The sequence below is a fragment of the Protopterus annectens genome, chromosome 8.part1, assembly GCF_019279795.1.
Source record: "Protopterus annectens isolate FY-2018-M chromosome 8.part1, PAN1.0, whole genome shotgun sequence".
In the NCBI taxonomy this organism is placed as follows: Eukaryota; Metazoa; Chordata; order Ceratodontiformes; family Protopteridae; genus Protopterus; species Protopterus annectens.
Window position 1 is genome coordinate 15,112,083 of NC_056742.1, and position 27,601 is coordinate 15,139,683.

At 40.4% G+C, this 27,601-nt stretch overlaps 1 long non-coding RNA gene across 1 annotated transcript in view; it reads right to left on the reverse strand.

Moving 5' to 3' along the window:
* Positions 1–1,651: 1,651 nt before the first annotated feature.
* Positions 1,652–27,601, reverse strand: part of LOC122810066 — a 65,119-nt gene continuing 39,169 nt past the window's right edge. The window contains exon 3 of the long non-coding RNA XR_006366042.1: positions 1,652–2,063. This is a non-coding gene — a long non-coding RNA (uncharacterized LOC122810066). The remainder of the gene's footprint in view (positions 2,064–27,601) is intronic.

Sequence of the window (27,601 nt, forward strand, 5' to 3'; positions counted from 1 at the left end):
AGCATAGGTGGGCACATGTTTCATCATGTTAACTTCTGTTATGGCAGAGCAAGTGTCATCTCAGTGATATCAGTGCTGCACCACAAGGTTCCTTTGTCATGTCCATAATTACTAGTTGATTGGGCTCCTCACAATACACAATACACGTATCTGCCCCTTGTCATAACCTGTGCTTGACAGTTTTAGTGTGATCAGCACATTTCACATTTAAATGTACAGTCATAGTATTGAAAAAAAATGAAATAGCATCACTGGCCACAAGCACAGATATGGTACCCTGATAAATATCTCTTGCACATTATGTTCTTATATCAGACTGCATATGAGAATAGCTTTTGGCTTAACCCCACCACAAATATAACACTCACACAAATATGTCATCAAACTGTTTGTCTAAGTCCTACTATCACAAAGTTATTTTTCTTCACTTATGAGTGTCAGAATAGTTAAGAAAGCAGTTTTATTGTTTTAGTATGCCTCTTCCCAGTCCCTCAATGTCATTATCCTCTCTTTTACATTTATTCTATTTTTTCTTCATTTCTGTAACAATTATATGCAGCAGTACAGCAACAACACCTGCATGTCCTGTCATCCCTCCACTGATATCAGCAGCAGCACCACCACCACTGCTAGAGGCACCCAGAACATATGAGTCTCAGCCTGTCGCAGTTGCCTCCACACCACTTGCCATACCTGCACCACTTATTTCAGGTAGCCCTGCACCAGATGTTGGTAATAGTGGCACCCGCCAGTAGCAGTGCATGTGATGGTGACACTTCTGTCACACACCAAGAGCTGGCACACCTTGTACAGGAGATAAGAGAGGAAGATGGATGCTGCATCAGATGTATAGAAGCCATGTTCCAGCAACTCATTGAGTTGTTTCTCTGCCCGGTGCAGTCTCCAACTTCTGAGGCAGGAAGAAGCATCTTCCACTGAAGATAAGCTGGCAGAGAGTGTATTTTCAAATACCCAAAGGGCACCTGTCCCACAAAATACCCCAACTTATACCTCTCAACTTCCCAAATATTTCAGTAATGTACACGTAGATGCCTACAATTGATCAGATTTAAAAGTGTAGTTGTTTTATAAATCACAGATAACTTCCTTCAGTAAATAATGACATATTTTTGTAGATCAACATAATTATTGAGCTAAGATGTTGAGAAGTATGCTTCTATCCCACTTCCATCCAGGTCATTCCTTCTTTGCTTAACCTGTGTTGTACCCTCTTCTTCTTCCCCTTTTCATCTATGTCCTATACTCTCATTTCTAATTTATAAAATGATAAAAAAATAGGTAACATCAGACACATGCTCACAAAAGGTTTATAATTCAAAATAATCTTCCTGTTGTCGTATGTTGTGCGGCAGCTAGCAGAAAACAATGTTGATGGTCAAATATAACTGCAGAGAAATGATTCTTCCCATCCTATGGGAAAAAATGAATAAAAATTCTTCACATTAGCATACGATACTGCCACTAATAATATAAAATGAGACCAGCATAGGACTAAATTACCAAGCAATAATGAAATACAGTAAAGTGAATTCTTTCCCTGTAATGGCTTCTATGGCTTATTGTATTCATTACCTGAGGAGTCCATTCACAGTCCACATGCAGTGTTCTAATCCCCTGAAGGTTAGATGGTGTTTTACAATATTCAGTTTCCAGCATGCAACTGTATTCCATTTTCCTGCTACATGTTTTTTCTCATGCCTTTCATATGAGTGCTTCTGTGGCACACAGGGTTAATGCTCTTCTTCAGAGATGAATGATGACGTCACTGGCTCATATGCATTCTGGTGTATTTTTATTTTCATGCAGTCATGTGTTCCATTCTGCTGAAATGAACATTCCTATCATAGTGTAAATTCTGTTAGAGTTTGGCACTTTCTAACCAAATGCAATTATTTGTCTAGCATAGCTGAGCTAAAGTTGTGAGATAATGCTTGCAATAAACCACCATCCAGCTAATTCCTTATTGGTTCATCTTGTGTAGTACCATCTGTGTGCTTCCTTTCTTCTTCTCTGTCTTATAATCCCCATTTCCAACCTTTAACCTATGAAAAAAATAGATAACAACAACAAACATGTCCTCAAAGGGCTTATAAAACAACTCATCTCAGTGTACTTATGAAATTATTTCTGTGTACTGGGTAGGGTGTTCGAATACCACAGGGTTTGAATGGTGTTTTACACTATTTGGTATCCACTCTGTAATGTGCTGCATTTCTCTATTGTGGCTTTTTAAAGACACACTACTAGTCTGACAGCTTCATTTTCCCCTCTTGCTAATGCACTGCTGTGGAGAATACAACCACAAAAGACTTTTGATACAATCCCTTAAAGCCTATTTTGTTCTTGTTAACAGTCTGCAAATGTACTACAGTTCACTGATATGTACTTCTTATGACTCCCTTAGCTTCACTGGTTGCCTTTGCTAATAAACTGTCATGGAGACTATCACTATAAATGACACGAGTTGCAACCAATTGGATGTCCATAGTTTTCACCCACCCCCATAGTGCTCAGTCCTTATTTCCTCACCTGGTGTTGTACACTCTGCTTGCTTCCCTTTTTCATCTCCGTCCTATACCCTTTCCAGACTTTAATCTGGTCAAACCGTGCATTAACATACCACGCATATTCCCAAAAGAACTCACAAAAGAAAAATAATCTTCATGTGACTGTGCTTTGTGTGACAGGTTGCAAAGCACTCTTGAGGTCGATACACAAACCAAGTTAAATGGAATTTGTCATCCAATGGAAAAGATGAAGAAAGTCTCCTATCAAATGACCAGGTTACCAACAAATAATACAAAACCAAAAACATGGTTACCAAATGAGAAGTAGCCTAAGAACCAGTATACGAGAAACAACACAGATGTTACAATAATGAAAAATAATTTTAAAGTTAAGTACATTCATCTCATAGAGACATCTTCAGAACTTAATCAACATAAAAACATTTAGTTTAAAAAACTCATTACATTTAATTAACTCATCACATGTTATAGATTGTTAATTAATATACCCTTTCTGTATTTCATTGTAAAACATGTTATAAAGTATTTATATACACATTAAAGTTAAAAAGGAAAATAAAAAATAAATAGAAATAAACCTCATTAATGGGATTTTATAATATGGCTGCTTTCAAATTTAACACATTAGCAGCTATAACAGTATCATTTAAACCGGGAAAGGGTACAGCATTCAAATGCAGTTCCCACAAAAGTTTTTTATACTCTAGAATTTCAAATGTTTTCCCCATTCACCCTCCCTTTGAATCCAATTTTATCAAAAAAAAAAAAAAAAAAAAAAAATATATATATATATATATATATTTTTTTTTTTTATTTAATCAGAAAGTTAATGAATGTCAGTATAAAGCGTTAGTATTTTCACATTTCTTAATGTCATATTGGTGTTCATATATTCTGTCTCTGAGTCTATATTCTGTCTTAGTGGCCATGGTGGTGCAGTGGTTAGCATTGCCGCCTCACAGCAATAGGTTCTCCAGTTCGATCCTCGGCTGGGGTGCCTTCTGTGCGGAGTCTGCATGTCCTCCCTGTGGTCACATGGGTTTCCTCCGGGTGCTCTGGTTTCCTCCCACATCCCAAAGACATGCTGCAGGTGGATTGGACACTGTAAATTGGCCCTAGGTGTGAGTGCGTGTATGTGCCTTCTGTGGAAGGTTGGGTGCCGGTCTGGCAATTAGACACTGTAAAACTCCACTGCCAATCATGAGCAGACAGGTGATCCGCTGTGGCGACCCCTAACCAGGAAAAGCCGAAAGAAGAAGAAGAATAAGTCTATATTCTGTCTTACAGTCATAAAAAGCAGGACAGGAAATGCATTGTTGCCACATAAACCATTCCTTTTGTGTCACAATTACATGAACCAAGGCAACCTGTAAATCGACTGTATCCTTCTGTTGAAACCTAATGTTAACAATATCTTTAACAAAAACTCTTTCCTTGGAGTAACGGGATAATCAAACACTGGCATTTAGCAAACTTAGAATTAGTTTTAATTAATGTAGTGAGAAAAAAACAGGGTTGCTTAATATCAGTTTAAATTTTGTATCATCTATTGTCTTGTCAGTCATCTCATTCTTAACTGATTGAACTAAAACTTCTGGGTAACCCCTGTTGTGAAACATGCTAAAAGATCAAGTTCTGAAAAACAGTTTTGTCTTCACTTATAATCCTGGACAAATGAACCATCTGTCCTTTAATTATACTCATCTTTTGCAGTGAAAAGTGACAAATATAATACAAATATGAATTAGAAAATGTGGGCTTTCAAAATATAGTATAAGAAAATCACTTATTGTGATTATATTTAAAAAATAGTGATATCTCAAAAAATTAATATGTTAAAATTCCACATGTGAAGTAAAACTAAAAAAAGTGTTAAGATTTAAATATTCTATAAACTGCATGAATTTTGCTTAGTCTCCTTTCCATGAAATAAAAATGACATCCAACAAATGGTAATGTGTGTAGATATTTAGCATATTCTGAATTAAATATTACATTCTTTTCCCACATTAACAATACAGTGTTGGCATAAATGGGGGTGGATGCTACTCCCATGGCCACTGCAGATGTCTGATGAAAAAAGTTCCCTTCAAAGAAAACAAAATTGTTCTGTAGCACAAGTTTCAAACACTTTTAACAGCCACATCTCTGTATTTGTTAATTTAACTCAATTAAATGTCAGTGAATCAACAAGAATGGGGCAATTAACTGTAAATAAATTAACATCAACAGTCGCAAACCAAAAAGAAAAGGACCTGTACTGATTGGCTAGACAGACAGACTGAGCTGGGAAAGATGTGCAGCAGGTAAAGGTGATAAATGATAATGAGGGAAATGTATTCACAAGTGAGGAGAGTGTGTTGAGCAGATGGAAAGAGTACTTTGAGGGGCTGATGAATGAAGAGAATGAGAGAGAGAAGGTTGGATGATGTGGGGATAGTGACTCAGGAAGTGCAACAGATTAGCAAGGAGGAAGTAAGGACACCTATGAAGAGGATGAAGAATGGAAAGGCTGTTGGTCCAGATAACATACCAGTGGAAGCATGGAGGTGCTTAGAAGAAATGGCAGTGGAGTTTTTAACAGATTGTTTAATGAAATCTTGGAAAGTGAGAGTGCCTGAGGAGTGGAGGAAAGGTGTTTTGGTACTGATTTTTAAGAATAAGGGTGATGTGCAGAGCTGTAGTAACAACAGAGGGATAAAATTGATCAGTCACAGCATGAAGTTATGGGAAAGAGTAGTGGAAGCTAGGTTAAGAAAGGAGGTGATAATTAGTGAGCAGTATGGTTTCATGCCGGGAAAGAGCACTACAGATGTAACGTTTGCTCTGAGAGTTTTAATGGAGAAGTACAGAGATGGTCAGAAGGAGTTGCATTGTGTCTTTGTGGACTTAGAGAAAGCATGTGACAGGGTGCCTAGACAGGAGTTGTGGTATTGTATGAGGAAGTCTGGAGTGGCAGAGAAGTATGTAAGAGTGGTATAGGATCTGTACGAGGGTAATGTAAAAGTGGTGAGGTCTGCAGTTGGAGTGACTGATACATTTAAGGTGGAGGTGGGATTACATCAAGGATCAGCTATGAGCTCTTTCTTATTTGCAATGGTGATGGACAGGTTGACAGACAAGATCAGACAGGAGGCCCTGTGGACTATGATGTTTGCAGATGACATTGTGATCTGTAATGAGAGAAGGGACCAGGTTGAGGAGACCCTGGAGAGGTGGAGATATGCTTTAGAGAGGAGAGGAATTAAGGTCAGCAGGACTAAGACAGAATATATGTGTGTATGAATGAGAGGGAGGATAGAGGAATGGTAAGGATGCAGGGAGTAGAGCTGGTGAAGGTGGATAAGTTTAAATATTTGGGATCAACAGCTCAGAATAATGGTGAGTGTGGAGGAGAGGTGAAGAAGAGAGTACAGGCAGGATGGAGTTGATAGAGAAAAGTGTCAGGAGTGATTTGTGACAGACAGGTCTACAAGAGGTTAGTGAGACCACCTATGTTATATGGGTTAGAGACGGTAGCTTTGACAAAAAAAGCAGGAGTCAGAGCTGTACGTGGCAGTGTTAAAGATGTTATGATTCACATTGGGTGTGATGAGGATGGACAGGATTAGGAATGAGTATATTAGAGGGTCAGCTCAGGTTGGTTTGGAAACAAAGACAGAAAGGCGAGATTGCATTGGTTTGGACGTGCTGAGGAGGGATGCTGGGTATATTGGGAAAAAGATGCTAAGGATGGAGCTGCCAGGTAAGAGGAAAAGAGGAAGGCCTAAGATAAGGTTTATGGATGTGGTGAGAGAGGACATGGAGGTGGCTGGTGTGACAGAGCAAGATGCAGAGGACAGAAAGAAATGGAAACAGATGACCCGCTGTTGCGACCCCTAACAGGAACAGCCGAAAGAAAAAGAAGTAGCACAAAACCAAAAATCACCATCAAAAGAAAGAAGATTCAAACTTTGTAAAAGTACCATGAATCTCTAACATGTTGGCAACTGTTCAAAATCCCTTTAAACTGGTGATCAATATATACAGCAAAATAATCCTGAATACAAAGGAGACTAAAGGATTCCTTATCAATAGGAACTGGTACAAGTCTTTATCTAGATTTTAATTTTTAACTTTATATAAAAACGTTATTTAAAAATGTTAAACACGTAATGTATTTTACTATCAAATACTCAAAGGGTTTATTAATTAACCTGTGACATGTTATGATTTGATTAGATGCATTGGGTTATTTACACTAAATGTTTTTATGCTGATTAAGTTCTGAAGAAGGCTCTAGAAGATGAAAGCATTTAACTTTTTACTTATTAAGCATCATTGTGAAGTCTACTTTGAGTTGTTCGTGTATTGGTTCTCAGGCTAATTCTCATTTGGTCACCATGCTTCTGGAAAATGAAGAAAGTACAGCTGTACAAGATGCACTTACCATAACAGCAGGTGTTTAAATTGATCACTGCTGCAGCAGCTTTTGGCTATTTGAGTTGTATCCTGCCCAGGATACAACAACCGGCCAGCTTCACAAAGCTCTGGCTCCATCCCACACCTTCACTCAGTGCTGGCTGATAGGAAATCAACATTCTGAGTAAAGATCACTTCAGAATTTCTTCTGGACTTTCTTGTCCATTAGAATAGGACTGTTTTAATCCTGAAAACAAGCATGTACTGTAATAAAAGCAAAAAGTTTATATCCCAGCCAAAAGCTATATACATAGAAAGGTGGATGGTGAATGGGTATAGCTACTACAGTTGTGAGGAATTCAAACATCTGTTATGGTAGGTACAACTTACACAACTGTAATTGTTCATCATTCTCACTGCTGCAGTCTTCTTTGCATATTTGAGCTTATTACCAAAACTTATCCAATGCGGGAGGAGGAAGGATATGGATCCAGGCACCCTTTGGGAATGGTCCTATCAGAAACAGTCCCGAACATGGAAGAAGAATCCAGATTGTAATGCTTTGTGAAAGTATGTACAGTGGACTGTGTAATTGCTTCAACAATGTTTCTTGAGTCTACCCATTTTTAATATGTCATTAATGAAAAACAAAGCACTATTAACATGTATATTAATTCTGCCTGGAAATAGTTTTACCATAATGGGAATAACAAGAAAATAAAGTAGGGAACAACCAACTAGAATTTTCTGAAATGACACAATTTGTCCTTTTCCAGTCCCATACAAGGAATTTCACATTTGTACAGCTTTCTTAAAGGATTTAATACTGACAAAATATCACCAATGTTGCAAATGCATGGCCAGAGTATATACAATTGAATCTCCCTGTCATTCAAATTCTGAAAGAAATGAAGGAGATAGATGACTAGATTCAAAGAACACTATAAAAGTAGTAAGGGTATATATTGTGGATTTTTTTTTGACAGATGACCCTATAAACATGGAAAAGCAGAAGACTTAAGGCACCATAAACAGTTGTAACCAAGATACTCTCTTAAAGATGTTTGAGCAATATACCAGTAAGTCTTCTTCTTCTTCTTCTTTTTTTCCTAGCTGGCAGCCAGCGGAGGTGGTCGACCCCATGTTTGGTGCACTGCTGTGGGTACTGCTGGATTCCAGACTTCTTTCATGATGCCTTTTCATGCTGTTTGGTCCATGGCAATGTTCTTGTTGTTTGAGTTACTGGCTTCTCAGGTCCTCTTCAACCAGCCCATGTCTTCTTTAGTACAGATTTGTGAACTCTCCAGTCTGCAGGGTGTTCCCTCCATAACAGTCTGTATGGCAAGTGGTGGGTGTCCATCCTGCAGATGTGTCCAAACAAGCACAGCCATCTGTACTGGATCTGTTCACTGATCGTTGGCTGCTGATCACATCTAGTCTGGATGCTGTCATTTCTAATATGGTCAAGAAGTGAGATTCACACAATTTGGTGTAGGCATCGCATCTGTAAAACCTCAAGCTTGTTCAGGTCTGGCTTGAGGAGGATCCACATTTCTGGCCCATAAAGGAGAATTGACAAGATCAGTGTCCAGAAAGAGCAAATTTTGGTGGTGATAGAGATGTTTGTCCTCTTCCACAGACACCACTTGAGTGAGGCAAATGCTGCAGTAGCTTGTCCAGTCCTGCTATGGACTTAGGCTGTTGATGCCACCTTCTTCTCTTGGACCAGTGAACCCAGATACTTGAATTCTTGCATTTGTTTGATCTGTCCCCAGAGGTGGACAGTGGCTTGTGACCCATCGGTTGCCATCACTTTGGTCTTGTCTGCATTTATCCATATGCCATATCATTGGGCAATGCAGGTGATGTTGTAAAGGATATCTGTGACCTCAGCATCACTATATGCAAAAATGGCACTGTCATCAGCAAGCATCAAGTCAGTCACAGAATCGGCTTCACCATACTGGTCTAAGATCCTGCCCTCGAATACTCTCCTTATGCTGGCATCTACCACTATGATGAACAGCAGAGGAAAGAACACATCCCTTTGACAGATCCCAGTCTGAATGGTAAGCTCTTCAGTCAGTTCATTCTGTAAGCACACCTGGTTGGATAAAACATTGTATGACATTTGAAGGAGTCTGATGATTTTCTTTGGCATATGCTCGGTCTGCAATGTCTTCCAGTGGGCAGGCTAGTGGATACAGTCAAATGAGGACTTAAAATCAACAAAGATGATAACTGGATTCTTTACTCCATTAGCTGATGAATGGCAAAGATTTAATTGTAGCATCCTCTGTTTGGTCTAAATCCAGCCTGTTCTTCCCTGCTGGTTTGCTTGTGCTGTTTTTGCAGGCTGGATTGCATGATCTTCATAAATTAATTTCCAGTGATGGAGAGTAGGTTGATGCCATTGTAGTTCTTTCATTCCCTGTTGTCCTCCTTCTCATGGATGGGTACGATGATAGCCTTCTTCCATGTGGATGGTATCTGTTCCATAACCCATCTCAATCAGTGCAGGGAGTTGGTGGAGCAGGATATCGCCCTCACAGTGACCTGATCTGCTCCTTGTGCCTTGCTGTTTCCCAGTGTTCTGATAGCTGATTTCACCTTTTCAACTGTTGGCTTTGCATCAGTCATTGGGGCCACAGGGAGATTGATGAATGGTGGATCAACCATTATTTCATAAGGTGCGGCATGGCTGTAAGGCTCTTGAAAGAATCCCCTCCAAAGTTTCAGGCATTCACCAGGTGAGTGCACAAGTCTCCCATCTGCTTTTTTGATGTTATCGCTGGTGGGTCTGGTCTTCCCATTCAATCATTTGGGGATGCTCTGCAGGGTGCAGTACTCATGTCTGGATGCCACCTCCAGAAGATCAGCTGCCACCTTGCTCCAATACACTTCCCTTTCTGCTTTCAGCCTCTGGTGAACTTCTTGACTGAACTGCTTGTATCATTTATAGTTGATCCACTTTGCCTGCTTCCATTGGACAATGTGATCCAGATACTCATCAGACATCCATGGCTGCATTCAGCAGTAGATGGGTGGGCATAGCGATTGGAAGCTGAATCCCCCAAATCTAAAGTTAAGGAGCCTCTCACCCAGTCCCCAAGGCCTTCTACTTTGTCAACTCCATCTTAGGACCCAGACCCACCAAGAAGGAAGCTCAAGTCAGATATTTATTCTGTACCAATTCAAACTCTGACAGATTAGACCAAAAAAATCTTCAGATCCTACTTCTTCGGATCTGACTTTTTTGCCTAGAATGAGGTACTTTCCTTTCTTGGATCCAGTTCCTTTCAGACTACCTTCACCCTTTCTGGAGACAGACCACTCCAGGTCACCTTCCCTCAACTCATCTCATTCTTGCAGAAGTTTGACTGAAGAAGACGTGAACAGAATGATGAGGAGATTCCTCTTAATACAGATATAGATGGGTGTTCTCCCATCTCCTACTCCCTTGGGTCAGGAAGCCCATCCTTCCATCACAACACCTATGGCAGCTCCTTCTAAAATCTGCCTGATTATTTCAGAGCCCTTGGATCCAAACCATCTGGGTCCAGCTGGCCTGGATGCAAAGGTACTTTTACCTTCGGATCCAAAGCAGTCTCTGAGTACACCAGCTCAGATGTCTTGAGATCTGGATGACTCTCAGAGCTGAAGTGCCCCTGCCAGAGCCAAGGTGCTGGAGTTGACTTCAAAGTTTTCAGAGCCATCTCTGCCCCTTCGAGCCTCAGCATTGGACAGCTCAGCTCCAACTTCCACCTCAGGAAGATTGCTTTTGGGCAGAGAGATGCAATGGGTCATACGCCTGGCTTCTTGGATCCATTGTCTTCCTTCTCCCTGGAGTGGTCTGCCTTCAAGGTAGTGAAGATAGTGTTTTCTGCTCCAGCAGGATGGACAGACCCTTCCCCTAAGATCTTCCATCTGGATCCCAGATGTCCCTGCATCTTGAGCCACATCATTGTATGTCACAGGGGCAGCCAGCTCAAAGTCTTCAGTCCACTTCATAGGATATTACGATGTCTTCCAACATTTCACCTGAGCATCCCATCGAGGAAGTCCCTAGGAAGAGGAAGTGCAATAGGAGGCACTTGGACTCCCCTCAGGGGTCAATCACTGAGGATATGTATTTCAGTGAAGGAAAAGGGTCCCCAAGATAACCTTTTGAAGACATCTCATTCAGAGATATCCTTCAGTTCCTTAAGCAGAGAGGTGGGTGGCCCTCTAATAACCCTTCACTGGAGGAATCAGTATTTTTGGAGGCTTTTGGAGCCAGCCCGTCTACCTCCTGCTGACTCCACCTGCCAGAAACCTGAGTGAATTGATCTCTAGGTGGGCATGGAAGGAGCCTGACTCAATTAAGCCAATCCTCAAGAGACCAGATCAGATTCTGGCTTCACCGACAGGCAGGGAGTTATGAAGTTAGGGGGTGATTGTAGATCCAGTGTAAATGGCACAGAATAGACCACAACTGCATCTCCAATAAATCCCCTTTTTTCCAGGTCACAGCAGAGGGTAAAAACTATGAGAAACACATTAATGCCAACACAACTGATATGTTTTCATCCTTAGACTTCATCATGTAAAGAAAAAACAATTACAACCCATTACACCTGAGTATGCCCTTCACTGAAATTCCAGCAATAAGAGAAGAGAACTGAGTTTTTTATTTTTATTTTACATTTGTTGACTGGGAAAGTCTGACTAGGTTCCACAGATCCTGTTTTCAGCGGAGGCCCGGGGAGAAATGCTCCAGAAGCATGTCTTTAGAATGTGGGAGGAAACCGGAGGAAACCCACGCGACCGCAGGGAGAACATGCAAACTCCACACAGAAGGCACCCCAGCCGAGAATCGAACCGGAGAACCTCTTGCTGTGAGTTGACAGTGTTAACCACTGCACCACTACACTGCCCCAAAATTAAAATCCAAATAATAAAATAAAATAAAATACACTCTTATTACCCTAGTTATAAGTGTACCATGGTAGGATATAAAACCTTACGCACACAAATTCACATTTAAAAAGAGCATTTTTATAAAAAGCACTTATAAAAATACATTTGGAAAAAACACATTTGTTGACAACAAACCCCAATAAAAAGACTGAATCATGGCTAAATAAATAAAAATAGCCCGTCTTAGGACAAACCAAGTTCACAAAATACATATACAGTAATTTGTCCACCCTCTACAGTCTTGCAGCTCTCAATTTGAAGACTGGTACCAGGGAAATGATAGCATTGAGACCAGGGTGCATATTAGCTTCCAGCAGTATTTGCCAGTAAACATCTCTGTACTCTATCCGAGTCTACCAGGGTCCCCCCCTCAAGTCTCTAGCTATTTCTTCCAATACAAAAAAATCATACTTTGCCTCCATACAGGTGAGAGTATGTTTATATATAACACTTCCCATATTTTTAGTATGTATGTCGTAAGTATGCTCATAAACTCTCCTCATTCATTTTCTTTCGGTCTTGCCCACATAAAATGAGGTACACTTATTACATAAGGCAATATAAATTAAACCACTGGAATCACAAGTACTACGGACACTACTAGTTAGGTAAAGGTCCATATCTTCCAGTATTAAACACTCTTTATTGCTAATATACATACATTGTGGGCAAGAATCACATTTGTATGTACCTACCTTCCATGTACTGGTATATTTTTTGCTTAGCTCTCTCAAGGAGTTCCTTAACATTGGAAGCTCGACTATAGATAAATTTAAGTGGGGTATCAAAAATTCCCCCTCGGTCGGATAGACTAGCAAACCTTTGCCATTCCTTTTCCAAAATGTTTCTAATAACACCCGAGTATCTGTTAAATTAAGTTATAAATGTTCATTCAAAGCCTTTCTCTCCACTTGTATCAAGGGCAGGTGCCTAACCTTGGCCTTGTGTCCCTAGGCCCATTATTTCATCCCCTAGTATTCCTTTAATCTATCCATCCGACCCTTCACCACTTCATTGTATATCCCATTAATTACTTCATTAGGGTAACCTCTTTCCAAAAACATTCTGGTTAAGGTATTACTCTAATTTCTAAAATCCTCATCTTCTGAGCACATCCTGCAAATACGTACAAACTGTCTTTTAATTAATCCAATATTCTGATGGTAAGGATGGGAACTAGTATAGTGGAGTAGGGAGGTGGAATAGGTTGGTTTCCTAAACACACTGGACTTGAAACCACTTTCATGTTTAATTAGAGTTACATCTAGGTAATTTACACAGAATTCTTCAATGTGATGGGTAAAGCATAAAAAAGTCATGGTCCCCGATATGTATTCCAAAAACTCCACTAATTTCTCTTTTGTGTCCACCCAAAAAATAATAATGTCATCCAAAAATGTCTTATAGAGGCTCCAACTACTTTTATATTCTGAGTAAACAATAAATGTATGTTCCTATACCATAAAAATCATATTGGCATATAGGGGGCCACAACTCGTCCCCATTGCCACTCCGCTTTTTTGCTGAAAGTACTCTCTCTCAAAGAAGATGAAATTATTCTTTAAAACTGGATTCACTTCAGAATCTCGAAATTCCAAAACATCGAATTTCATATGATTGAGACCATATGATCAATGTTTCGGAATATCAAAATTCAGAAACAAATCCAAAAAAAAACAATTTAAATGTTTCTGCAGGGGGGCAAGCCCCCTGCACCCTCCACACCCCCGCTACTTAAATATTCCAACTCTGAGATCGCACTACAGCAAGGAAAAGGGAAATCTCCCATTTTGTGCTGTATGCAGATCTCCGTTCACAATGTTGGGATTCCGAAAGTTTGATCATATGGTCTCGACCATATGAAATTCGATCTTTCAGGATTTTGGCATTGTAGAGTGTTCTTTTAAAACCACATCAATCAAGGTTAAACTTATCCGAAAATCATCATGACTTAAGTTACCAATAGGGTGAGAGCTTCCTCAAACGATCTCAACCCTTCTTCATGTGGAATACAACTAAAAAGATCCACTACATCGATAGTTACAAAATACAAAGGTTGATGTAATAAATTTGATTTCACACACCTAAGAAGGTCACAAGAATCTTTTAAAACATTATGGTCCCCCAAAGGTATCCCTTTCAACTTTACATCTAGACATTTTGCTTGAGGGTGGTGACTGAACCCTCAGCCAAGACTATTGGTTGCAACGGGGGGTTAAGATCATCCTTATGGTCCTTGGGCATACCAAAAATGGCCCACACCCTGGGTTTGTCATTATGTAAAAACACAAAGGTCTCCCTATCAATAAGCCCCTCAAGTAATAAATAATTTAAAATCACATAAATACATTTATAGGCTATGTTTATCTCGTTAATGGAAACCCTTGTGTACTTGTCTCCATCAGCCAGTATTGCCATAATTTTTGATTCATAGTCTATCCTGCTCATAAGCACCATTCCTCCCCCCTTATCTGGTTTCATTACTCTAACCATTTTATTGTTTCTAACATCCTCCATAATCTTCTTTTCACTGGATGATAAATTAGGGTACACCTTGTTAGTAGAAACCCCCTTTCTTAATTCACTTTCTGCTAATAACTCAAAACTTTTCAATTTGGGATGCAATGTATATGCTTTTTCTTTTAATTCACTGGAATTAAAGCCTTAGCAATGATTGCCATAAATTAATTCTAAATTTTTCTTCCTTACAAAAAGTTTTATATTAATGATGAGTTTACTAATGCCACACTTTTTCCAGGGGACAAAATTAAAGCCTTTGGTGAACAGACCAAAGTGTGCTTCGCTCACATCAATAATACTGTAGTTAAAAATATTATACCCTTCCAGGGTCATTCTAAAACCATCCCTTAGTATCAGTTTACCATTAATATCGTGGTATCACCACCAATTCGTCCCCTTCCTTTGATCGTGTGTTCAAGCCTGTGACAGCTTGCCCCTCAATCTTTCTGATCTCCGGAGGGGGAGATAATCTAAAGGGTCTTGGTAATTAAACCACGGATTGGGATTTTCATAACCATTCAATTCAACACCATTATTTCTAAAACAGTCATCAATAGATTTATTATTACCATTTATAACAAAATTCTCTTCCCTCAACAAGTAATTATTGTAACCCCTAGGTTTGGGGTAACCCTGATGCTCAGAATATTCTCTTCTGTCTCTTTCCAACTTCTTCTTCTTACGATTAACCAAGGCTTGACATTTTTTATCTACATGCTCCCTAGTATCTTAATATTTCTTCCTATAACTTTCCACCAAAACTAACAGGTCAGAAACAATTCTCTGGTTGACCTTCTCAATTTCATCCAATAAAATTGACAATTCTCTTTCTTTGTTTTTTATCAATGATCTAACAACCTCCATACCACTTTTATCAAATATGTCAATAAGTTCTTTGTGGAAGTCTGATCCTTCCTTAACATTGTTCGGATACTTCCACATTCTCAAGTCTTTTGGTACCATGCTTTTACTAATACATTCTTTTAAGTAATTATTATCAATATCTAAAGTCTTGTAGTTGAACATATATGTTTCTGATATTTGCACATTGTCCAAATATGTAGCATTGACATTGTCATTAGTGGTGGTATTGTCACTCACTGAGTTCCCATGAAAAACAATGGGCTTTTTAAACCAAGCATTTAAGTCAAACTTAGTGCTAGAAGCACAACTGGAATCTAATAAATAGTCACCTTGTTTATTACTAGGCTGATGTATTTTGTTGTCATTCCGCTCTGATGGTTCATTTCTCTCATCTGATTCCACCAAAACCCTTGATGTCCTTTGAAAATCTTGTTCTGATTTCACTAGATCCATTGGAATTAGGAACCATCCCAATAGGCCTGTTAACTGGTCACTTAGGGTGTGTGCCATAGGAAAAGGAATGTCCTGCCTCCTGGTTGCCAGGTAATGAGCTATGGGATATTGCCAAGGCCATAGAGGAACACAAAAGGTGGTAACAGCTCAACCAATTGCGTTAGTTGTCTGACCAACTTCCTCAAATCACCCATATCTAATCCTCCTCCTGATGCCATGGGATTGGGGCTGGAATGAATACGGTGGTCTATGCTCCCAAGAATAAAACACAAAACCAGCAAAAGTGGAAGCAAAGCCGAAGTCAAACTCAGAACCAGTGCAAACAGCACAGAATAGACCACAACAGCAGCTCCAATAAATGCCCTTTATTCCAGGTCACAGCAGAAGGTAAAAACCATGAGAAACACATATTCTGGTGGTCTATTCTGTGATGTTTACACTGCTTCTTAGTTTGACTTTGGCTTTCTTTCCACTTTTGCTGGGGTGCTTGTAGATGCTATGGTCATGGCAGGCGCCAACAAGAAGGAAGAACTAGCTGAACAGATTTCTTCTTTTACATCCACTGTCCATCCTCCTAACAGATGGTCTAGGGCATTTGACAGATACGGGAGGCGTGTGTATGCATCAGTGACTTTTGCTCTTAGGTCACTGCACTACTTGCCATACTTCACAAGATTGCAAAGGGGCTTGATCAAGGAACTTTCAAAATCCTTTTCAGGGACCACTACTGCTAAAGCTTAATCTTCTGTGGCTTCACAGATGACTACCCTTCAATCTATAGCAAATTCGTCCATGAGGCTTATGTCTCATGCTGCTGAAGGCACCTCAAGGGCAGTGGGTTCAGGCATTTCCATCAGGAGGCATGCCTGGATGCACTTGTGTGATTTTGTGGAGCCTTTCAAGTTCTCATTCATCAATGCACCCTTTGACAGCAGTTCATTGTTTGTGCCAAAAGTAAAGAACACACTCTCCAGGTGTGAGAAAGATGGAAAGACCCACTCTGCAGTAGGTATACATTTTTTGACCTCTCAAAGATCTTTGTCTAGGAATCAACAAGGTGGACAGAAGATGTGGTTCAGGAAGTCCCAGGGTCCTTTCCAAGATCCACATGTAGATAGTTCCCTCAGGGGTAGAGGGAAGGAAGACCAATGGACAGCATCACATAAACAGGTGAGGAGGTCCACAGAACCAAGGGTCCTGAGATTCTTTCTCCTATAGACCCTATCAGCACTCCTGAAAGGAGGCCTGATTGCCCCCTCTGAAGGCAATCGGGGGTCACTTATCCCTGCACCAGAGAACCCTGGCTAGGTATCACAAAAGATACCTGAGCACAGAGGATTATTTACAGAGGTTATATAATTTCCTTTTCCCTTCCACCTCCATCTATACGCAAATTTCATTTTGTTTCACCCAGTTAGAAAAAAGCAACAGCACAAGGAGTACAAAAGTTGCTAGAAAAAAGAGCTATCCAAGAAGGCCACCAGACCACATAGAATCCGGAACGTACTCAAGATTCATTTTAGTGCCAAAAAAAAGGGACTGGAGACCAATTTTGGATCTCAGTGACTTAAACAAGTCAATTCAACATACCAAGTTTTGGATAGTCACAGTTCAGTCCATTCTTCCAATTTTGGGCAAGGATGACTGGATGTGCTTGATAGACCTTCAGGATGCATGCTAGCACATAAAAATGAACAGACAATCCAGAAGGTATTTACGCTTCCATCTGGGAGCCAGTCACTATCAGTTCAGAGCACTGCCCTTTGGCCTCATCACAGCCACCAGTGTGTTCACCAAATGCATGGCAGTAGTAGCTGCTCACTTGAGAATGCAGAGATTCCCAGTATTCCCATATTTAGATGACTGGCTCATTACCACCCTGATTGACCATCTACTAACAAAAGCAAGGAATCAGGTACTTTGGACTTGTTCCCAACTAGGAATAACCATAAACCACAACAAATCTCAGTTACAACCAACTCAAAACTGGAATTCATAGGAATGATATTCAACATGACATCAGTGACACCTTCTCTTCCTTTCTCAAGAGTGCATATCATCAGGTCACACATCAGGAAAATAATTTGCAGCACAAAAATTTCAACTCTCTTTATCCTAAAATCCTTAGGGTCAACGTCAGCAGCCATAATTCTAATTCTGTTAGCAAGATTTCACATGAGAATTCTTCAGTGGATGTTAGTGACACAACGGCCAATTCTTTATCATTATATGTCAACAAAAATAAGAATTACTCAGGCATGTAAGATATACCTTTGGTGGTGGGATTTGATCAGATCAGGTTCTTCAAGGCTGTCTTTTCATCCTCCCCCAGCCTAAGGCTATAGAAACAATAGACACTTCCCAGATTGGGTGCAGGTCAATTCCATGGGAAAACAGTCCAAGGCACTTGCTCCCTTGAAGAGGACAATATACATATCAATGTCCTAGAGATGATAGCGGTGCTCTTAATTTTGCAGGCATTCCAAGATTTTCTCCCTTTAGAGACAGTTGTGATCCAGACAGACATCATGTCAGTATTCTGGTACATCAATAAACAAGGAGGAACCAGATCTTACCCCCTGTGTTGAGAAGCCCTCGGAGCATGGCAATATGCAATCTCTTCCAACTGCTTTCTGATAGCAAAGTACATTTCGGAGAAGTCTAGTGTTACAGCGGACAAACTGAGCAGGTCCATTCTACTACCCACTAGTGGTCCCTCAACAGGAAAGTGACAGATATAATTTTCCATCAATGGGATCAGCCTTGCTGCGATCTTTTTGCATCTCCCCTACACATCTAGTGCAGCAACTTCTTTGCCCTGATCCCTTCACTGAGGGAATGACTGAGGGACACTCTGCTCAACAATTGTCCCTCCGGTCTTCTCTATGCTTATCCTCCAACCACCCCCCAATTCCCAAATTCCTACAGAAAGCTGTCTGGTTGAAGAGCAAAGTCATCCTCACTACACCTTACTGGCCTCAACAGATTTTGCTACCCTTGCTTTTGCCTCATCTGCTTTACCCACCTTAAATTCTGGATCCAAGTCCAGACCTCCTGTCTCACCCTACAGGCATTCTTCATCTGAAAATTTTAAACCTCAAGCTAACAAGAGTGGTTTCTCCAATTCCTTTAATAGCCAGACAGCTGATAGTTTCTTCCCCTGTCTGCAAGATACTTTTGTCTTCCAGTAAGGCTTCTAGCAGAAAACATTACAAAAGTAAATGGAAAAGGTTTGTTTTTTGAGCACAGTAAAAACACAATGATCCTTTCTCAGTCCCTATACAAAATGTTCTCAAATTTTTGGCAACAATTTTTAAAGAGGGAGTTAACTCCTACACAATCTGAGTTCAGTTAGCAGCAATTTCTAAATTTCATACTGGATTTGAGAATTCTTCTTTGGCTTCATCAAAGATTTGTAATGCCTTTTTGAGAGGCACCCTCCTTCCGAGACTTCCTTACAAAGATCCTACTTTACAACGGGATTTAAATTTGGTGCTGCAGGCCTTAATTTATTTTTCCTCTGAACCAGCAGCTAAATGTTATTTTAAATTTTTTTCCTGGAAAACTATCTTTCTATAGTGGCCATTACCTCTGCTTGAAGAATTTCAGAACTTCAGGCATTGCCTTCTAAATCTATTTGATTTCTCAAAGGATAGAGAAACATTATGTGCAAACGCTTCTTCTTTACTAAGATGGTGTCAGAATTCAATATTAATCAGTCCATTAACTTACCAGTCTTCTTTCCTAAATATGCAAATAAAGGAGAATATGTGCTTTATTTGCTGGATGTCCACAGACAATTACATTTTAACCTACATAGAACAAAAGACATTACAAAAAGAGATCAATTGTTTGTGTCATTTGCAGATTGTAAATTGGGAAAATCAGTCTCGGCTAGATGGCTGGCAGAGTGTATATCATTTATCTACAAAAAGTTAGTCCTGTCCTTACCAACACCTTTAAAAGCCCATTCTACTATGTTCATGGCAATGTCTTTGGTGTTTTTTGCTAGGACTTCCATGGATGACATATGTGTGGCTACAACTTTGGCTAATCATCATACTTTTATTACTCATTACAAATTGGATCTGGTCTCAAGGGGAAGAGCAGCCTTTGGCTCAACTGTGCCCAGGAATATCCTTCCTTAGAGTCCACCTGGAAATGTAGGTAGCTGGGGACTCTGTCCCAACAGTTGAGGATAGAATGAAAATTGACATCAGATTAAGATGTTATGTACTCACCATAATGTTCCATATGTGTTGTCCATTTTAATTCTTCCTCATCTTCCCACCCACTGACCCCCAATCTTTTTCACAACTGATTTCTGGAAGAACAAGAGTTTATAAGAACACCACTGTCCTTCATGTTGAGCTGCAAGTATGGCTTATTCTGTTAGGAATTTTACACTAGTACTTCCTACTTTATGTCAAATGGCAACCAAGATCTGAGGTATGGTAGGGGCTAGTTCATTATGGGTAAGGCAGGAGCTTGAGAGTTTTTTGGTGGCCACGAGCTAAAGTAATGGCTGAGTTGGATCATGTGAAACTGTGTTTTTCCTTTTTTTAGCAGTGTCCTCTCATAGTTATTCCTCCTCAGCCAAGGACAGCTCCAAGTCTGGCTGCAAAAGGAGGAGGGTCATCACACAATCGTGGTGACCATAACTGGGAAACCAGGGAAACCAGGCAAGAAACCAGTTAGTCTACCAAAAAGATGAACCCAGCAAAAAAAATAGTCACTTCAAATGTAGACAGAAGTAGCTTTCCCAATAAAAAGTAAAGATCTCAATTAAATGGCACCTGAATAACAGACACGCTTGTGTATAAATGGAAAAACCTCTTATTAGAACAGATTTAGCCAAGTCTGAAATGAAGAGGATTCATGGGTTGACATGCTGAAATGACTGATTAATCCTTTGGCAGGGGGAAGTTAAGGATTACACAGATCATATGATAGTAACTCTCACTCGTTGTTGGTTAATAACTCCAAATAGGGCCCTGCTTATAGGTGAGGTACCAATTATGAAATAATCTCCTCTGGTTAACATAAGATTTCTGAGTAGCAGGATTTTTGCCTTCTTCAGTATCTGCTGCATGTCCCCATGAAAAAGGTGCCTAAACAGTATTAAAATGGAATCATCTAGGTAACTTGAGACTGGAGTATATTAAACTCCTCCAAGATTCTGCGAGTAGATCCAAAATGTGAGGAAGGTTTTGTTTGATTGCCACTGGCTGATTCCATTATAAAGGAAAAATGCAGGTGTGTAAGTAACTTACTATAACAGTAAATGTCAAATAATCACTGCCGCAGTAGCCTAAATTATATGGGTTATAGCATGCATAGCATATAACATCCAGACAGCTTCCAAAGCTTTAGGGCACCTTCCATGCACCCAAACAGTCAAATAGATCGAGATGAGCTAACCAACAGACAGGTTTGGGGCCAGTCCCCTCAGAGCTTTCATGCCATCTGAAAGAAGGAGGCTAAGCCCTGAGAAGCTACTGGTAAAAAAGCAAAAACACAGGTCCAAACCCCAGTATAGAAAGCATGCCAATAAACAAGGGGATGGACAGATTAAGAGAGGGAGGGAATGAGCAGCTGCTGCAGCATTGATCATTCAAACATCTATGGTTATGATAAATTCACTTACACAAATGCACTATGCACAACATAGTGATCACTGCTGCAATAGCCTAAGCTAAATAAGTAGTTCATCATAGCTTAAAACATCTGGGATGTGGAAGGGGAAGGGTCCAGGAGCCCCTGGAGAATGGTTCTAGAAAAGTCTGACCTAAAAAATGAAAAAGGAATCTACTTTGTAGTGCTTTTGTGAAGTACGTACAGCAGACCAAGCTGCTGCTCCTAGAATATTTCTAAAGTCCAGCCCTTTCCAAAAATCCATAGGCCTTGATAGAGTGAGTCATGACCCTGCCTGGAATAGTTTTGTTGTGGTGGGAATAAATGGAAGTTATGTACTTGTCAAAATGCTAGATCATTGTTGTCTTCTTTAGTCTGGCTCAAAAAATGGGGTTCACACATTTTTTAATGGTACCTTTTCAAGCTCTTGGATAGTTGGATCCAGGGTTCAGGCTCCTCCTCCACCCATAATCCCCTCCCCTCATCTCACTAAAGTACCTCAGATTGGGCATGTCTGCTTATCCAAACACATACATAATCAAAATACATTAGGGACAACATATGGAATAAGAGAAAAATCATCTCAGCCTCAGTAATGAAAACTTGACAAGACCCTAGTCAGGTCCCTTCAATTAGATGAGGTCCACTGCATGACAATTAAGGTCAGGGGGGTGAAGGGGAAAATGTTGAGCTGGATGGAAGAAAACAAGGATTTAGTGTTATGGCAAGTACATAACGTTTGTATTCAATCTTGTCTTTTCCATCCAGCTCAACAGATAAGAGAGTCCTCAGCTACTGATGACCCAGAAAGGTCTCATGGAAGGATACTTCAAAGGATAGTGGAGCCAATGAATGCCTGAGATCTAGATCATTTTACATTATAAGATGGATGTGCAGAGATGTGATCAGTAGACCTAGTACCCACAGCACAGATCTCATCTATTGGAACTCTAGCAAAGTAAGCAGCAGTGGTAGCCACTGCCCTAGTTTGAATGAGCCTTAGGTATGTGTGTGGCAATAACAATCCCATTTCTTTACACACAAAATCAATACAATCAGATAGCCACCTGGATATTCCAAAACTCTTTCAGTCAGAATAAATTGTCTTCCAAGCAAGAAACTTTAAATTGGCTAAGGCCACAGGCTCAAAAGGTTTTTGAGTCAATAACTGAAACAACAATGTGATATCCCATGGGAGACTGGAACTTAAAGAGGAGGTCTCAACAAGAAAGTTCCTCTGAGGAAAGATTTAGTTAATCTAAGCAAAGCAAATAGATGAATCATTATGTCTTTTGTGAAAATTTGAAATGGTATCCATCTGAACTTTTACAGTAATGCAAGTGGAACCCTGTCAAAAAAGTTCTGAAAGAAATTTCAGTATCAATGGAAGAGGGGCTAAAAAAGGTTCCAAACCCTTTGAGGATGCCCAAATAGAATTGATTGCAATTGGAGAAAGCATGTGGTTAATTTTACATTCTGAAGGTCCAGAAGAGGCATCTTGGACAGGTGACTTCGTAGTTCCAGGATAGGATCCAGCACCCATGGTGGGTTCAGTAAGTGAGACCAAATAAAGGGGAACCATACCGGCCGGGGCCGGAATGTGGCAAAAAGGATCACATTTTTCTTAAACCTTGTGTCTTAATGAATGAATTTTGTTATGAGACGTATCAGTAGAAAAGTGTATAGCCGACCTGGAAGCCAAATGTGAACTAGAGCATCTCTCTATGACTGTCACTGTAGAGGGATAATGGCAAAGTAACTACTGCATTTGTTGTTTAGGAGGCAAAGAGACTGTAGCAGGTTGGCCACACTGGCTGATGATCTCTGTTGCCACTGTCCATTTGAGTGACCACTCATGAGGTAATAGGCTACACCTGCTAAAGCTGTCCCCTAGTATAGTTGATGCCCCTGGAATGTGCTTTGCTACCAGAAAGTAATGGGAAGACATCACCCATTGCAAGACTCACATGGCCTCCTGACAAAAAGGATGTGAATGTGTTCCAAATTGTTTGTTGTTGTACCATACCACTAACAGATTGTCTATCTGGATGGAAATCACAACCTTGGGTAGGAAGTCCTTAAAAACCTGCAACATTAGGAGGATTGCCCTCATCTCCAAGACAATGATGTCAAGTTTGGCCTCTGCTGATGACCAGATGCCTTGAACTGTCATCCCTTTGAAATTCCCTCCCACCCTAGAAGGAAAGCATCCACGTATACTGTGGCCTGGGGGACAAGTGAGCAGAAGGGTCTGTCCTCTACTACTGATAGAGAAGTTATCCACCAATGTGTATGGTTTCTGCATACATGGAAGATTCAGATTCTGGTGTGTAGAGGGTGAGCCAAGTTACAAGAACCCTGGGTGACTCTCATGAAAGGATATTCCAGAGAACCGCAGAACCAAATGCAGCTCTGTTTCTGGAGATGATATCCAACGTGTAATGAGTAGTAAAAGTATAAGCATTAGACCATGTGGCAGCTGCACAAATATCATCAATAGACACAATGGCCCAAAAAGCAGCTGAAGTAGCCATCAACCTAGTTGAGTATGCCCTTGGTTGTTTTGGTAGGGTTAAACCTTTAGAAGAATAAATATATGAAATGCAACCTGTAATCCATCTGGCTAGTGTAGTCTTTGAAACAGGTGATCATAGTTTGGTCAGATTTTCTAAATTCCTTAGTCCCATGAAGATATAAATAAAGTTGCCTATGCACATCTAAAAGATGAAGCATGTATTCTCCTTTATTGTCTTTTTTAGGAAAGAATACAGACAGGTTGATCACTTGAATAATGTTTGTTTCAGAGGCAATTTTAGGTAAAAAGGAAGGATTAGTAAGTAAGTTAACCCTATCTTTACAGAAAATCAAATAAGGTGGTTTTGAAGAGAGTGCTTGGAGTTCAGAGACTCACCTCACAGAAGTAATAACCACATGGAAAACTGCTTTTTCCAAAAAAGAAATTTGAGATCTACTTTATCCAAGGGCTCAAACATTGATTGTACTAAAGTCTGTAATATGACAGTAAGATATTAAGGTGGAGTGGGATCCTTAATTGGAGTTCTAAGTAAAAAGTTGTCTTTTAGAAACAATTTACATAACTTGGATGAGACTAAAGGAAAATCATCATTTCCGATATTGTAGTTAGAGATGGCTACTAACTGAACTTTGATGGTGGAGAAACTCACACCATTTTGAAAAACTGAAGCAAGGAAATCTAAAAAGCCAGAAGTGCAGCAGTGAAAGAATTCATTTCTCTTTGCTGAGCCCAAAAAGAAAACCTCTTCCATTTATTCTTACAAAATTTTACTTGTAGAGGGCTTCTAGGGTGAGCATATAATTTTGTGAACAAGAGAGGAAAGCCTGAAATGTCATACCATCACTGTGGTTCGAGAAACCTTGCAGTTAATCTGAGGCCTGTAATGTCTGGATGAGTCATCCATGATGGATCTGAAAGCAGATATGGACTGGGGTCCAGTGTCCAAGGCAGACTCAGTAGATGAGACATTAGAGGAACCAAATTTGCAGAGGCCAAAAAGTGACAACGATGATTACCTTGTTCTTCAACCAGAGTGCTTCCTAAAGTAATTTGGGTATTAGAGGCAGGGGAGAATAAGCATAAGCCAAACATGGACTAGGGCATCTCTTGGTGACTGTTCCTTAGGGTGAATTAGGGCAAAAATCTTGTTGCATTTGTTGAGAGGAGAGGCGAACAGACCATGGCAAGGCTGACCCCATTCATGGAAGATCATGTTTGCCACTGATTGATTAAGAGATCACTCATGAGGCATCAGGATAGATCTGTTGAGCTTGTCTGCTAAAACGCTGGATTTCCCTGATATGTGCGATATTATAAGAAAGTGATTGGAAGAGATCACCCACTGCCATACTCTCATGGCTTCACAGTATAGTGGGTAAGTTCCCCCTTGTTTGTTGATGTAACAGACTACTGACATATTTTCCATCTGGATAGCAATTGTCCCCAGAGGAAGAGAGTTCTGAAGTGCTTGCAACACTTAAAGGAACACTCTCATCTACAATACATTTATATTCAATTGGTCTCTTCTGGGAACCACGTGCCCTGAACAGTCTATCACTAGAAATGCCCCACACTCCAGTTGGGAGGAGTCAGTGTTCAACGTGGCTATTGGGGGAGGAAGGATAAAGGGAGGTCCTAAACACATATCATCTGGCTGTATACACCACAGTAGGGACTCCTTGAAAACCAGAGATGGTTTTATAGGGTGTTGTAAAGGCTGTTATATGGACAAATGTACTGCTAGGGTCCACTGGAGGATTTGCATGTGAAGGTGAGCTGTAGGTATCAAGGTGATCACAGCATCTATCAACCCTAAGGCTTTGATAATCAGGTTTGCTGGGGGACAGGGGTTAGAAAGAACTTACCTGACATGCAGTCTTAAGGCAAGAATTCTGTATTGTAGTAAGACAGCGAGACAATTGACGGAGTTTATAGGGACTCACCTAGATTCAAAGACTTGAACTGGCTATAAGTGGGACTTTGGAGACTGATTGTGATTCCCAGGGAGTGGAATAACTGAAGTAAATAATCCCTGTTCTTTTTTTCTAGGTGATGCCTGATTTTTGTGGTGAGTCAATCATCTAAATAAGGAAACACTCTGATTCCATACATTCTTAGATGAGCTTCTAGCATTGCCATGCATTTGGTGAATACCCTGTGGGGATACCAAAGGGCAGGACTCTGAACTGGTAATGACTGGCTCCCAGCCAGAAGTGTAAGTATCTTCAAGAGCGCATTTGTTTTGCTATGATAGTATGCATACTGAAGATCTGTAGAGCACATACAGTCATCCTTCTGTAAGAGAGGCAGAATGGACTGAACTGCAACAATCTAGAACTTGGAAGTCTTTATGAACTGGTTCAGATAACTGAAATCCAAGATGGGTCTAAGGTCTCCTGTATACTTTGGCACTAAAAAGACCCTTGAGTAAATTCTGAATCATCTTTGGTCTAGATGACTTGGATGACTCTTGTCTAGCAGCTTTTGAACCTTTAGAGCTGCTGACTCCCACTGATTTGGTGGAACATCAGGGAGATGTTTTCTTTTCATCGAGGGAAGTTGTAAAAATGGAATGATATATCCTTTGTATATGATCCTTTGCCATCAAAAGCCTTCTGAGATGGCTGTCCAGGTGTTTAGGTGCAGGGATAAGTGCCCCCTGGCTACATCCAGAGAAGAACAATCGGGCAACCTTTCAGGAGCACTGAAAGGGCCTGTCCAAGAAGGAATCTTGAGACTCCTGGTTTGATGGACTCCCACTGCCATGAGGGCAGGATTTTCCATTATAATTATTTCCCCTTTAGCCTCTGGGAGAAAAATCACCATGTGATTTTTCAAAAAGGCCCTTGAGATTTTCTGAACCACATCTTTTTGCCACCATGCTGATTCCTATAAAAAGGTCTCTGAGGGGAGAAAAATGGATTCCTACAGCAGATAAGGTCTTTCCATCTTGCTCACTGTGGGAAAGTGTGTCTTTAATGATTGGCCCAAATAAGGAGAAGCCATTTAAAGGAGTGTTGATGAATGACACTTCAAAGGGCTCCACAAAATCACACAGCCTCATCCAGGCATGTCTCCTAATGGTTATGCCTGAACCAGTGGCCCATGAAGAAACTTTAGCTGCATGTGAGATTAACCTCCTGGATGCATTCGATATTGCCTGTAGGGTGGCCAGTCATGACAAAAAAGATGTTTGTTCCTCTGCCAACACAGACCCAGGGGTAGAGTTAGAGAGTTCCTTAACTAAGTCCCTCTGTAACCTAGTGAAGTGTGCCAGGTAGTTCAACAACCGTAAAACAATGGTGGCTGAGGCATAGACTCACTTCACATACCCATCCAATACCCTAGACTCTATTAGGGGGATGAAAAGCAGAGCTCTGCTCAGCTAGCTCTTCTTGGTGGCTGCCACATCAACCATGGTGTCTACAGGTACCCCTTTAATCCAATATTGTCTGTCTGTGTGTCTGTAGGAGCACTCAAAATCTTCTCCAGGCATCTAGGGATCAGTTCTGTGGCATCCAGTTCCGTCCATACCCAGCAGGTGACAAGATCTATAAGCTCATCAGCCTGGGGGAGGGACCCAAGACATAGATGGTTCAGACCCAAAGGCTTCAAGGAACACCAATTTCTCTTGGGCAGAATTTTGGAATTACCAACCACCTTTCTGGTATAGAATTTATAAAAT